The following is a 14,470-nucleotide window of genomic DNA, read 5'->3' as shown; positions in this document are numbered from 1 at the left end:
TCGCTACCTCGTGCCTCATAATTCATGGTTCGCACATAAAACCCTGTTGTCAAATAAATACGCTCAAATGATAGCATTCAAGCAATAGGTGACCTTCTACTCAGATCAGTACTACTTCTGGTCTCCAAGTACACGTTTTGGTGACATCTAGGTTAAATGTCTTAAGTGTGTATAGGGCGTACTTTTCGCAAGTCGCCAAGTTAAAGAAAACAGCCAGAAGAACCGGCCATAAGACGGTTAGAAACTGAGTAAGAACCGAGATGTCACTTCTAACAACTGAAGATGTCTAACGCGATTTTACTTCTGCAATCACACAGACACGCAAAAACAACCTACCAGGCCTTTGACAGCTAGTTCGGCTGAAATATGTTTTCCTTGTGCTCGATGGCACTGCAGCAGTACATATAGCTTGTCAACCTACGTCTCTTATACTATAACGGTTTATTATACTAGAATGATTTATTTTTCTGGAATGGGGAGAGGTGGTAACAATCGGGTGAAATTTTACAACTCAAACTGGGGTACAACCCGCCGCGGTGGCTCAGTGGTTAGGGCGCTCGACTACTGATCCGGAGTTTTTTTTTTTTATTCGAAAATGAAACTGAGCACAATTCAATATGTACAATAATAACTGGACCCATAGCCAGGGGCTAGTTTCGGGTTCAACACAAAACAATACAACATATTTGCAGCACGCGGAAACGAACATTTCTATTCCTAAAATGAAAATTAGAACGTTATAAGATTTACGGAGAAAAAATACAGGAATACAAACAAAACGCTCACAAAAAACATATTTCTCTTCGAAACAAAAAGTAAAAATTCATACCATATACTTCACATATTCATCAGGAACATTTTGAGGGATTGTACAAAATTTGTTTCTGTTTTAACCTCATTAGGAATGCCATTCCAGATTAAAACTCCATTGAATTCTAATAATCTTTGCCCGTAAGTATTGTGACAGGCGGGCAAATTGAAATGTTTTGCACTAGCAGCCCTAGTCTCCCTTTTAGGAGTTATAAAGATACTGTGGGGAAGCGGTTCATTGAGCTGTAGTATTTTATGAATTGTCTGGGCTACCTTTAATGTATACATGGAATGGAAAGGTAGAATGCCGGTGGACTTGAAAAGTGGTTCAGTAGAGTCAGTATATTTTGAATAAGTAATTATTCTTATCGCTCTCTTCTTCAATCGGATTACAGGTTCGAGATATGTGGGGTATGTGTTACCCCATGACTCCATGCAGTAGATTAGCTGGCTTTGTATAAAAGCAAAGTAGAGTATTCGGAGTATAGAGAAATTAAAGCATTCTCGCGCTTGTTATAAAATATGACAACCATATGCCAGCTTTGAGCAAACTTGCTTTACTTGATTCTTCCAGTGCATATCAGAATCAAGATATACGCCAAGATATTTAAAACTGCTTACTTCTTGAATTGACTGGTTATTTAAATACAAAGCAACAGTTGACGGGCTTTGGTGAGTAGACGTTTAGTTTCCACACAGAGATGCTCATTAATATACACTGGCTCCTCGCCCTCGAATCCCAGATCCCCGGAATTGATCCTTTTCTTCCTAGCAGCAGCAATCAATCTATTTCGGGCAGTCTTAGTACAAAACTTCACAATAACGTTAGGTTTACCCTTATCTTTCGACCGCACACGGTGAACCACATCGATGTCACCCTCCGAGACAGAGGCACCAAGGTTGAGCGCAATGTCCCCAACCGCCTTCCGCAGGTCTTCGTCTTTAACCATAGGTAGCCCCCGAATTTCAACGTTCATGCTCCTGCTATACTGCTTTAGTTCCACAATCTCCTTCCTGGCTTCTCTGAGTTCTTCGCTTAGCCGTTCGGTTTCTATTTTGCTACTGGCGTTCTGACTCTTCACCTCTTCAAGCTCTTGACGGAAGCCTTCAACATTCTTTCTGAAATTCTCAAATACACTGTTTATATGGTTCATGGATTCACAGGCGTCGGCAAGTTCCTTTCTCATCTCGGCATTTGAACTCGTCACTTTTGCTACATCGCTCTTCATTTCTTTGGCAAACATATCAAGCCCTACTACCAGATCTGTAAGGACTTTTACAACTTCATTTATACTATTAGGCTGCTTCTCTGTAATGGTTGCTGCAAAATCACCATGCTGTTCACTATTACTTCTATTCATGTTACTATTCAGTGGCAGCAGTGAAATACTGTGCTAACACGACCATCCAAGGCAATCAAAGGAAGACACAAGAACGTCACAACACACTTGTTGGCAGCAGCAGCGGTAGGAGTGCATAGGCTTATTCTACTGAAAAACCAAAAGGTATTCCACCAACCTGTGAATACAGAAGCACGTCGCATTAACGTCCGGCCTCCGTCGCCGCTGCTGCCAAAGAGATTAGGCCAGCCAAGATCAACGCCCACGCGATGTGGCGATAACAGTCCCGTCTTCGCAGTTCCGTCGGAAGAAGGCAGCTCCTACAATGGCGGGAAGCGCGAACACGCTGCGTCGTTGAAGAATGCGCTGCACTATTCCAAGTTCGGAGTGCTGTTCCCAGATCTTCTCCGCCAGGCAAGCTTGCTTCTGTGTCAACGTAAGTCCTCGTCGGGATAGGTGTAGATCAACGGGCACCTGTGAATACAGAAGCACGTCGCATTAACGTCCGGCCTCCGTCGCCGCTGCTGCCAAAGTGATTAGGCCAGCCAAGATCAACGCCCACGCGATGTGGCGATAACAGTCCCGTCTTCGCAGTTCCGTCGGAAGATGGCAGCTCCTACAATGGCGGGAAGCGCGAACACGCTGCGTCGTTGCGTCGTTCCCGGGTTCGAACCCGACCGCGGCGGCTGCATTTTTATGGAGGAAAAACGCTAAGGCGCCCGTGTGCTGTGCGATGTCAGTGCACGTTTAAGATCCCCAGGTGGTCAAAATTATTCCGGAGCCCTCCACTACGGCACCTCTTCTTCCTTTGTTCTTTCACTCCCTCCTTTATCCCTTCCCTTACGGCGCGGCTAAGGTGTCCAACGATATATGAGACAGATACTGCGCCATTTACTTTCCCCAAAAACCAATTATTATTATTATTATTATTATTATTATTATTATTGGGGTACATTCGGGTCATATTTCACAGTGGAAGGCAGCTCGCTATAAGCGCTGGTTTTCTGAGGGACATAAAACACTATTATTAGCACATTATTTTGTAAGCGATATGTAAATGGTGGGTTCTCCTGGAATACTTGAACGAAATCAGACATTTTTTTTTGCATTTATTGCAGTTATTTCGGTGCGTATATTACCATCTGCTAAGCAGCACTTCCACGTCCGTGCAAGACCTGCCTGCCTCTCACATGTACACCCCAACAACATTCATTCAGTGTCATGGAATTCATTTTAAACGCTGAAGATCCTCAAAACATGGCGTCGTCCGCGTGGGCAGTGCGTGAAACAATGATGCCGATGCCTCTCATGAATAAAGCCGAAAGTTTGGATGGTTAGATAAAGCTCGTAATGAAAAAATAATGCCAAAGGAACACGAAGGACGGAAAAGGAACGATGAAGCGCTATAGCGCTTGTCTCTCGTGTCCTTTTGTGCTATTTTTTGTTCATGAGCCTCTCATGAGTGCCTGTGTTTTCGGCTTTCATCTGCAAATAAAGATGTTCGGCCTTTGATTCAAATTAAGCACCGCCGCAAGTAAAAAGCCTGGAAATAAATTTAATATTATCAGTTGAGAGATTATCCCTTTGAGATGAGCACAACCTGATAATACCGTACTTTTCGTACCGTATAATCAGTATGGGCACAAGAAAAGTAAGTATTTTAGAGGGCTTATTTTTCAGCAAGAAAATTGTTTTAAATAAATTTTTAACACACAAAATCGGATTTTACCCGAATAAGAAAAGCCCTGTATTCCCACAGTATACTTTGTTTGCTTTTTTGCTTATAAAGGGTTTGCCTTAAACTGTGAAATGAATTCGTTGTATTTTTTTATTAACTGAACAGTGGAGACACAAGAGGAAAATAAGCCATATTCGCTGAACAAAAGTATTTAATTATACAGTTTCCGAAACAGACCATTCTAGAGGTCGAAATTACATGCCGACCCAAGAGTTTTATCCAGCAGTAACTTGCACTGCCGATTGTCTGCAATGTTAAGATTTTCTGTAGTGGCATCAGTTTACAGCTGAAGAAAAAGGTGCATGTGATTACAGTAAAATTTCAAAAGAATGCATTTCGACCGCGGCACACATGTTTGAAATGGTCAATGTTTGACAAATTACAAATTACAAATCACAAATCACAAATCACAAATTACAAATTACAAATTACAAGTGACAAATTACGATAGACGATAGACGATTGACGATAGACGATTGATGATACATGATAGATGATGGATGATGGATGATAATTATGATGATGAATTTTTATGGAGCAATGGCATCTGCAGCCACACAGCGCCATGGCACAAGGTATTTTTCGTTTTCTGAAGGTAAGGTCAAAGACCAATTTCCCAAGCATTTCACCGTTAATAAGCCGAGTATCCGGCCAGGAGTAGCTTGGGAAGCTCAGTATAGCTTTACTGATTCGATTAAAAATCCTAAATTTATATTGAGATATTTGTCCTATAAAACAACAGAAGCCAAGCGACACGGATATTGTGTACCAGTGACTCATACAGAATCTATCCAGCGTGCACTAAGGCACTAATGCACTAAGACAAAAATTGAACCAGACAACGTGCGTCGGCGCATGTCCTGTTTCGTCTCTCTTTTCTTCACTTGTTTGACGTACGTAGTGAGTAAGTACAACGTGCCCAATGCATCAGGAGGAACACCCAACTAGCCACCATGGTAGCTTTGCGATAGTTACTCTTTTTTTTATTGGAATTCATGCAAACGTGACTCCTCCCACGTCGACGCCGCTCAAAATACAGATGTCTCTTTTGCAAAAAAAAAAAAACTTTCATGCAGAATAGGAATGAAGCATTAATCATCCTTTTCTCTTTTTTACTTTTCTCCTTTCAACCGATGTACCACTACTACCACCACCAGCTAACCATTGTCGTAACTCAGGAATGCATAATAAAGCTGTGGCAACGTTCCTATTTAAAATACAGTGTTTTCTAAAAGTGAGTACTTACTCGCGATTGTTTCAAAGGACATAGATTTTTTTCTTCGAAATTTGCACCAAAATGATTCTGAAGTACTTGTACCGCCCCCTTTCGGCTCGATATAGAATGTGTTGGATAAGGCCAACTCCCTGTAAACCTGGCACACAGTGCCACGAACCCTTGACGAGCCAGAAATGACTGCGGACTTGTGGCCCGACTGTCTCGTCACTGTCCGTGAAGAGGGCTAAAGGCTCAGAGTTGTCTTTGTAACCGCTCTGAAAGATAAATGAATTGAATAAAATTCACCCGTACAAATTGACTTACACATTTTTAGTACCTCCCCTCCAACGAAATTACATTTCTCGCTTAAATCTAAACTGTGTAGCGCACTGTTACTTGCGTTCGGTTCCTGAACATCTGTCTGGGATTGGAAAACGATAGGGCGGACCACATTTTTATGGAGCCGAAAAAAAGAATGTGCTGAAATCTCACGCCACGTAATATAACCACAGGCTGTCGGATTCAAACCAAACAGCTTCGCTACCTCGTGCCTCATAATTCATGGTTCGCACATAAAACCCTGTTGTCAAATAAATACGCTCAAATGATAGCATTCAAGCAATAGGTGACCTTCTACTCAGATCAGTACGGTCTCCAAGTACACGTTTTGGTGACATCTAGGTTAAATGTCTTAAGTGTGTATAGGGCGTACTTTTCGCAAGTCGCCAAGTTAAAGAAAACAGCCAGAAGAACCGGCCATAAGACGGTTAGAAACTGAGTAAGAACCGAGATGTCACTTCTAACAACTGAAGATGTCTAACGCGATTTTACTTCTGCAATCACACAGACACGCAAAAACAACCTACCAGGCCTTTGACAGCTAGTTCGGCTGAAATATGTTTTCCTTGTGCTCGATGGCACTGCAGCAGTACATATAGCTTGTCAACCTACGTCTCTTATACTATAACGGTTTATTATACTAGAATGATTTATTTTTCTGGAATGGGGAGAGGTGGTAACAATCGGGTGAAATTTTACAACTCAAACTGGGGTACAACCCGCCGCGGTGGCTCAGTGGTTAGGGCGCTCGACTACTGATCCGGAGTTTTTTTTTTTTTTTATTCGAAAATGAAACTGAGCACAATTCAATATGTACAATAATAACTGGACCCATAGCCAGGGGCTAGTTTCGGGTTCAACACAAAACAATACAACATATTTGCAGCACGCGGAAACGAACATTTCTATTCCTAAAATGAAAATTAGAACGTTATAAGATTTACGGAGAAAAAATACAGGAATACAAACAAAACGCTCACAAAAAACATATTTCTCTTCGAAACAAAAAGTAAAAATTCATACCATATACTTCACATATTCATCAGGAACATTTTGAGGGATTGTACAAAATTTGTTTCTGTTTTAACCTCATTAGGAATGCCATTCCAGATTAAAACTCCATTGAATTCTAATAATCTTTGCCCGTAAGTATTGTGACAGGCGGGCAAATTGAAATGTTTTGCACTAGCAGCCCTAGTCTCCCTTTTAGGAGTTATAAAGATACTGTGGGGAAGCGGTTCATTGAGCTGTAGTATTTTATGAATTGTTTGGGCTACCTTTAATGTATACATGGAATGGAAAGGTAGAATGCCGGTGGACTTGAAAAGTGGTTCAGTAGAGTCAGTATATTTTGAATAAGTAATTATTCTTATCGCTCTCTTCTTCAATCGGATTACAGGTTCGAGATATGTGGGGTATGTGTTACCCCATGACTCCATGCAGTAGATTAGCTGGCTTTGTATAAAAGCAAAGTAGAGTATTCGGAGTATAGAGAAATTAAAGCATTCTCGCGCTTGTTATAAAATATGACAACCATATGCCAGCTTTGAGCAAACTTGCTTTACTTGATTCTTCCAGTGCATATCAGAATCAAGATATACGCCAAGATATTTAAAACTGCTTACTTCTTGTATTGACTGGTTATTTAAATACAAAGCAACAGTTGACGGGCTTTGGTGAGTAGACGTTTAGTTTCCACACAGAGATGCTCATTAATATACACTGGCTCCTCGCCCTCGAATCCCAGATCCCCGGAATTGATCCTTTTCTTCCTAGCAGCAGCAATCAATCTATTTCGGGCAGTCTTAGTACAAAACTTCACAATAACGTTAGGTTTACCCTTATCTTTCGACCGCACACGGTGAACCACATCGATGTCACCCTCCGAGACAGAGGCACCAAGGTTGAGCGCAATGTCCCCAACCGCCTTCCGCAGGTCTTCGTCTTTAACCATAGGTAGCCCCCGAATTTCAACGTTCATGCTCCTGCTATACTGCTTTAGTTCCACAATCTCCTTCCTGGCTTCTCTGAGTTCTTCGCTTAGCCGTTCGGTTTCTATTTTGCTACTGGCGTTCTGACTCTTCACCTCTTCAAGCTCTTGACGGAAGCCTTCAACATTCTTTCTGAAATTCTCAAATACACTGTTTATATGGTTCATGGATTCACAGGCGTCGGCAAGTTCCTTTCTCATCTCGGCATTTGAACTCGTCACTTTTGCTACATCGCTCTTCATTTCTTTGGCAAACATATCAAGCCTTACTACCAGATCTGTAAGGACTTTTACAACTTCATTTATACTATTAGGCTGCTTCTCTGTAATGGTTGCTGCAAAATCACCATGCTGTTCACTATTACTTCTATTCATGTTACTATTCAGTGGCAGCAGTGAAATACTGTGCTAACACGACCATCCAAGGCAATCAAAGGAAGACACAAGAACGTCACAACACACTTGTTGGCAGCAGCAGCGGTAGGAGTGCATAGGCTTATTCTACTGAAAAACCAAAAGGTATTCCACCAACCTGTGAATACAGAAGCACGTCGCATTAACGTCCGGCCTCCGTCGCCGCTGCTGCCAAAGAGATTAGGCCAGCCAAGATCAACGCCCACGCGATGTGGCGATAACAGTCCCGTCTTCGCAGTTCCGTCGGAAGAAGGCAGCTCCTACAATGGCGGGAAGCGCGAACACGCTGCGTCGTTGAAGAATGCGCTGCACTATTCCAAGTTCGGAGTGCTGTTCCCAGATCTTCTCCGCCAGGCAAGCTTGCTTCTGTGTCAACGTAAGTCCTCGTCGGGATAGGTGTAGATCAACGGGCACCTGTGAATACAGAAGCACGTCGCATTAACGTCCGGCCTCCGTCGCCGCTGCTGCCAAAGTGATTAGGCCAGCCAAGATCAACGCCCACGCGATGTGGCGATAACAGTCCCGTCTTCGCAGTTCCGTCGGAAGATGGCAGCTCCTACAATGGCGGGAAGCGCGAACACGCTGCGTCGTTGCGTCGTTCCCGGGTTCGAACCCGACCGCGGCGGCTGCATTTTTATGGAGGAAAAACGCTAAGGCGCCCGTGTGCTGTGCGATGTCAGTGCACGTTTAAGATCCCCAGGTGGTCAAAATTATTCCGGAGCCCTCCACTACGGCACCTCTTCTTCCTTTGTTCTTTCACTCCCTCCTTTATCCCTTCCCTTACGGCGCGGCTAAGGTGTCCAACGATATATGAGACAGATACTGCGCCATTTACTTTCCCCAAAAACCAATTATTATTATTATTATTATTATTATTATTATTATTGGGGTACATTCGGGTCATATTTCACAGTGGAAGGCAGCTCGCTATAAGCGCTGGTTTTCTGAGGGACATAAAACACTATTATTAGCACATTATTTTGTAAGCGATATGTAAATGGTGGGTTCTCCTGGAATACTTGAACGAAATCAGACATTTTTTTTTGCATTTATTGCAGTTATTTCGGTGCGTATATTACCATCTGCTAAGCAGCACTTCCACGTCCGTGCAAGACCTGCCTGCCTCTCACATGTACACCCCAACAACATTCATTCAGTTTCATGGAATTCATTTTAAACGCTGAAGATCCTCAAAACATGGCGTCGTCCGCGTGGGCAGTGCGTGAAACAATGATGCCGATGCCTCTCATGAATAAAGCCGAAAGTTTGGATGGTTAGATAAAGCTCGTAATGAAAAAATAATGCCAAAGGAACACGAAGGACGGAAAAGGAACGATGAAGCGCTATAGCGCTTGTCTCTCGTGTCCTTTTGTGCTATTTTTTGTTCATGAGCCTCTCATGAGTGCCTGTGTTTTCGGCTTTCATCTGCAAATAAAGATGTTCGGCCTTTGATTCAAATTAAGCACCGCCGCAAGTAAAAAGCCTGGAAATAAATTTAATATTATCAGTTGAGAGATTATCCCTTTGAGATGAGCACAACCTGATAATACCGTACTTTTCGTACCGTATAATCAGTATGGGCACAAGAAAAGTAAGTATTTTAGAGGGCTTATTTTTCAGCAAGAAAATTGTTTTAAATAAATTTTTAACACACAAAATCGGATTTTACCCGAATAAGAAAAGCCCTGTATTCCCACAGTATACTTTGTTTGCTTTTTTGCTTATAAAGGGTTTGCCTTAAACTGTGAAATGAGTTCGTTGTATTTTTTTATTAACTGAACAGTGGAGACACAAGAGGAAAATAAGCCATATTCGCTGAACAAAAGTATTTAATTATACAGTTTCCGAAACAGACCATTCTAGAGGTCGAAATTACATGCCGACCCAAGAGTTTTATCCAGCAGTAACTTGCACTGCCGATTGTCTGCAATGTTAAGATTTTCTGTAGTGGCATCAGTTTACAGCTGAAGAAAAAGGTGCATGTGATTACAGTAAAATTTCAAAAGAATGCATTTCGACCGCGGCACACATGTTTGAAATGGTCAATGTTTGACAAATTACAAATTACAAATCACAAATCACAAATCACAAATTACAAATTACAAATTACAAGTGACAAATTACGATAGACGATAGACGATTGACGATAGACGATTGATGATACATGATAGATGATGGATGATGGATGATAATTATGATGATGATGAATTTTTATGGAGCAATGGCATCTGCAGCCACACAGCGCCATGGCACAAGGTATTTTTCGTTTTCTGAAGGTAAGGTCAAAGACCAATTTCCCAAGCATTTCACCGTTAATAAGCCGAGTATCCGGCCAGGAGTAGCTTGGGAAGCTCAGTATAGCTTTACTGATTCGATTAAAAATCCTAAATTTATATTGAGATATTTGTCCTATAAAACAACAGAAGCCAAGCGACACGGATATTGTGTACCAGTGACTCATACAGAATCTATCCAGCGTGCACTAAGGCACTAATGCACTAAGACAAAAATTGAACCAGACAACGTGCGTCGGCGCATGTCCTGTTTCGTCTCTCTTTTCTTCACTTGTTTGACGTACGTAGTGAGTAAGTACAACGTGCATAATGCATCAGGAGGAACACCCAACTAGCCACCATGGTAGCTTTGCGATAGTTACTCTTTTTTTTATTGGAATTCATGCAAACGTGACTCCTCCCACGTCGACGCCGCTCAAAATACAGATGTCTCTTTTGCAAAAAAAAAAAAAACTTTCATGCAGAATAGGAATGAAGCATTAATCATCCTTTTCTCTTTTTTGCTTTTCTCCTTTCAACCGATGTACCACTACTACCACCACCAGCTAACCATTGTCGTAACTCAGGAATGCATAATAAAGCTGTGGCAACGTTCCTATTTAAAATACAGTGTTTTCTAAAAATGAGTACTTACTCGCGATTATTTCAAAGGACATAGATTTTTTTCTTCGAAATTTGCACCAAAATGATTCTGAAGTACTTGTACCGCCCCCTTTCGGCTCGATATAGAATGTGTTGGATAAGGCCAACTCCCTGTAAACCTGGCACACAGTGCCACGAACCCTTGACGAGCCAGAAATGACTGCGGACTTGTGGCCCGACTGTCTCGTCACTGTCCGTGAAGAGGGCTAAAGGCTCAGAGTTGTCTTTGTAACCGCTCTGAAAGATAAATGAATTGAATAAAATTCACCCGTACAAATTGACTTACACATTTTTAGTACCTCCCCTCCAACGAAATTACATTTCTCGCTTAAATCTAAACTGTGTAGCGCACTGTTACATGCGTTCGGTTCCTGAACATCTGTCTGGGATTGGAAAACGATAGGGCGGATCACATTTTTATGGAGCCGAAAAAAAGAATGTGCTGAAATCTCACGCCACGTAATATAACCACAGGCTGTCGGATTCAAACCAAACAGCTTCGCTACCTCGTGCCTCATAATTCATGGTTCGCACATAAAACCCTGTTGTCAAATAAATACGCTCAAATGATAGCATTCAAGCAATAGGTGACCTTCTACTCAGATCAGTACTACTTCTGGTCTCCAAGTACACGTTTTGGTGACATCTAGGTAAAATGTCTTAAGCGTGTATAGGGCGTACTTTTCGCAAGTCGCCAAGTTAAAGAAAACAGCCAGAAGAACCGGCCATAAGACGGTTAGAAACTGAGTAAGAACCGAGATGTCACTTCTAACAACTGAAGATGTCTAACGCACTTTTACTTCTGCAATCACACAGACACGCAAAAACAACCTACCAGGCCTTTGACAGCTAGTTCGGCTGAAATATTTGTTTTCCTTGTGCTCGATGGCACTGCAGCAGTACATATAGCTTGTCAACCTACGTCTCTTATACTAGAACGGTTTATTATACTAGAATGATTTATTTTTCTGGAATGGGGAGAGGTGGTAACAATCGGGTGAAATTTTACAACTCAAACTGGGGTACAACCCGCCGCGGTGGCTCAGTGGTTAGGGCGCTCGACTACTGATCCGGAGTTTTTTTTTTTTATTCGAAAATGAAACTGAGCACAATTCAATATGTACAATAATAACTGGACCCATAGCCAGGGGCTAGTTTCGGGTTCAACACAAAACAATACAACATATTTGCAGCACGCGGAACCGAACATTTCTATTCCTAAAATGAAAATTAGAACGGTATAAGATTTACGGAGAAAAAATACAGGAATACAAACAAAACGCTCACAAAAAACATATTTCTCTTCGAAACAAAAAGTAAAAATTCATACCATATACTTCACATATTCATCAGGAACATTTTGAGGGATTGTACAAAATTTGTTTCTGTTTTAACCTCATTAGGAATGCCATTCCAGATTAAAACTCCATTGAATTCTAATAATCTTTGCCCGTAAGTATTGTGACAGGCGGGCAAATTGAAATGTTTTGCACTAGCAGCCCTAGTCTCCCTTTTAGGAGTTATAAAGATACTGTGGGGAAGCGGTTCATTGAGCTGTAGTATTTTATGAATTGTCTGGGCTACCTTTAATGTATACATGGAATGGAAAGGTAGAATGCCGGTGGACTTGAAAAGTGGTTCAGTAGAGTCAGTATATTTTGAATAAGTAATTATTCTTATCGCTCTCTTCTGCAGTCGGATTACAGGTTCGAGATATGTGGGGTATGTGTTACCCCATGACTCCATGCAGTAGATTAGCTGGCTTTGTATAAAAGCAAAGTAGAGTATTCGGAGTATAGAGAAATTAAAGCATTCTCGCGCTTGTTATAAAATATGACAACCATATGCCAGCTTTGAGCAAACTTGCTTTACTTGATTCTTCCAGTGCATATCAGAATCAAGATATGCGCCAAGATATTTAAAACTGCTTACTTCTTGTATTGACTGGTTATTTAAATACAAAGCAACATTTTGGTAGTTTAATTTTTTTGCCCTAGAGCGGAACAAAGTATATTTGGTTTTCTGAATGTTAACGGAGAGGTGGTTGTTAGTAAACCAGTTAAGAACCATTTCCATCTCTTCGTTTATCTTTTTGTTGAGTTCATCGATTGTGTCTCCTATACATATTAAAGCTGTGTCATCAGCGTACATCACTGCTTGAGAATGTTTTAGTATAGACGGGAGGTCATTTACATAAAGCGAGAAAAACATTGGTCCCAGGACTGCGCCCTGTGGTACCCCAGTCAGCACGACCTGCGCCCCAGAAATCACGTTATTCATTACAACATGCTGTACGCGGTTTGTAAGGTAACTATTGAAAAAATCTAACATTTTCCCTCGGAAGCCATACTTACTCAGTTTATCAACAAGGATTGTATGATTAACCGTATCGAATGCCTTTTTAATATCTAAATTCACCACTATGGCAATCTTATTATCGTTGAGGGCAGTATTTATCATTTGCGATAGGACAAGGACTGCGGATGCTGTTGATCTATGCGGCGTGAAGCCATGCTGACTTGGGCATATAATAAGAAACTTACCTATAAATTTCTTTATGCGTATACATAGTATTTTTTCAAAAACTGTATTGATGACACCAAGGACTGAAATTGGCCTATAATTACTCGGTTTCGACAGTTCCCCTTCTTTATGGATAGGCACGACTTTAGCTACTTTTAGTCTTGCAGGAAATATTGAACCTTCTATAGAGTGCGTAAATAGGTGCAATAGGTGCATGGCTAATATGTCAATATTATCTTTGGTTATTTTTACTGGAATGGCGTCCAGACCCGGGGATTTGCTTACTTGAAGTGTGCTTACCACACTAACAATTTCGCCCAGCTCGAGCTCTTTCATTACAAAACTATTTATAACAGGGTTTATAAGATTGCTAGGATCAGTTATTGGGATCAGCTGCTGGGCTAAGAGAGGCCCGAAATTTACAAAGTAATCGTTAAATATGTCTACCACATCCTGATCAATTACATCAGGTTGTACTTGTTGCTTAGAGGTAGGGCGAATAGCATCCTTTACGATGTTCCACATTTTCGCTGTATTTCCATTTGCTTGCTGAATAAGGAAGGAGTAATATTCCTTTTTTCTTTTTCTCATCATGGAGACTGTGGAATTCCTAAGGAGCTTAAATTGGGTAAGGTAATATTCATTTCTTTTATTCTGTTTCCATTTTTTATACCAGTACTTTTTTCTTTAGATCATCAAGAATGGATTTTGTCATCCACGGGCAAACAGGTTTCTTGTAGTTTCTTATGCATGTTTTCTCACTATATTGTGCAATTATACTTTGAAGGGCGTCAATAAAATTGTTAAATTCTGTGTCAACATTACCGTCATATGCAACAGAGAAATCTGTTTGTTCCAGTAAGTTGCGAAGTAAGCCATGATTTATTTTTTTATAATGTTTAGTGTGATTATGCTTCACACCCTCTGGAGCCTTATTTTCCAGGGCAGCAAATATTGGCAAATGGTCGGAAATTGGAACAGAGCACACACCAGCACAAACAATGTCATCCCTGCTACAAAGGACATGGTCAATCAGTGTACTTGTGGTGGTGGTAATCCGGGTAGGTTCAGCTATTAGATTATGTAAGGTGAAGGATTCCAGCAACAATGTGTAATCATTTTGTGTGTCTGATGTGGCATCAATGTTAAAGTCACCAACAATAA

This window comes from Amblyomma americanum, chromosome 5, assembly GCF_052857255.1.
Source record: "Amblyomma americanum isolate KBUSLIRL-KWMA chromosome 5, ASM5285725v1, whole genome shotgun sequence".
Lineage (NCBI taxonomy): Eukaryota > Metazoa > Arthropoda > Arachnida > Ixodida > Ixodidae > Amblyomma > Amblyomma americanum.
The sequence above is the reverse complement of the archived record's forward strand: the minus strand, read 5'-3'. Positions refer to the sequence as shown.